Source organism: Numida meleagris, unplaced genomic scaffold (assembly GCF_002078875.1).
Source record: "Numida meleagris isolate 19003 breed g44 Domestic line unplaced genomic scaffold, NumMel1.0 unplaced_Scaffold519, whole genome shotgun sequence".
Lineage (NCBI taxonomy): Eukaryota > Metazoa > Chordata > Aves > Galliformes > Numididae > Numida > Numida meleagris.
This window is the reverse complement of record NW_018364735.1, coordinates 38,257-39,249: the sequence shown is the minus strand read 5'-3', so window position 1 is coordinate 39,249 and position 993 is coordinate 38,257.

Genomic DNA, 993 nt, shown 5'->3' with positions numbered 1-993 from the left:
ATTTCTGTCAGGAAACATGAGATGTGAGGAAACAAAGCTTTTTTTCTCTCATTTTCTGTGAGGAAATGAAGCTTTTTCCCTCATTTTCTGTCAGGAAATGCCACCTTCAAGCTGCCCATCGCAGACAAACAGTGAGAATCCCTCAGAAACGCCATGAAATAAGCGGGGAAAAAAGGCTTATTTTATATTTTTTCTTTCAGCATTTGATGGATTTTCATGTTTTTTGCCCACAGCATTTGATGGATTTCCACATTTTTTTGCCCGCTTTCATGAGAGCGGTGGACGCCTCCTGAGTTAAACCCATTTATTTGAGGGGGGAGGGGAGAAAATCTGTGGAATTTCAGCTTTTTTTCCTTATTTTTTTGTCACAAACAGGAATTTTCTGTCACAGGATGAGAAACGTTTCGTTGGTAACATTTAAACCCCAATAATAACTCTTTTTTTTTTAAATTTCTGCTTCCATTTACAGGGTGGCATTGAATCATTTGCTGCTTTTCTGCTTAAATCTCCATAACCGCGTTTCCTTATCATCATTTTAATGAATAAAATGAAATTGAAGCGCTTTATTTATCACTTTATCGCTTTTATTTCAGCTTTTGGACCCAGTGGATGCCAGAAGTCAAAGCCCTTTGGACCCCTCTGAGGTTGAACTTCCCTTCCAACGTGGAAATATTTGGATTTTGGGATTATTATATCTTTATTTCTTCAAAACCTCCCTTTGTTTTAACCAAATCCCTTTATTTTAACGCAGATTTCAGCTCTTGAAAGCAGATTTTTCCTCCCCTTGGAGTAAGGGAGCGCAGCTTCTCCTTCAGGGCGCTTCGGATCCCTCCACCCGTCGCTTTTCTCTTTAAAATATATGTATATAATTTAGCTTTTTCAGCTCGAATGTCCCCCCCCCCTCCCCCCCAGGTGGATTTTGAGGCGTTTTAGGGGTTTTTAACGAGCGCTGAGCTCGTTAGGGCTGATTGGGGTGGGGGGGGTGGGGGGTGG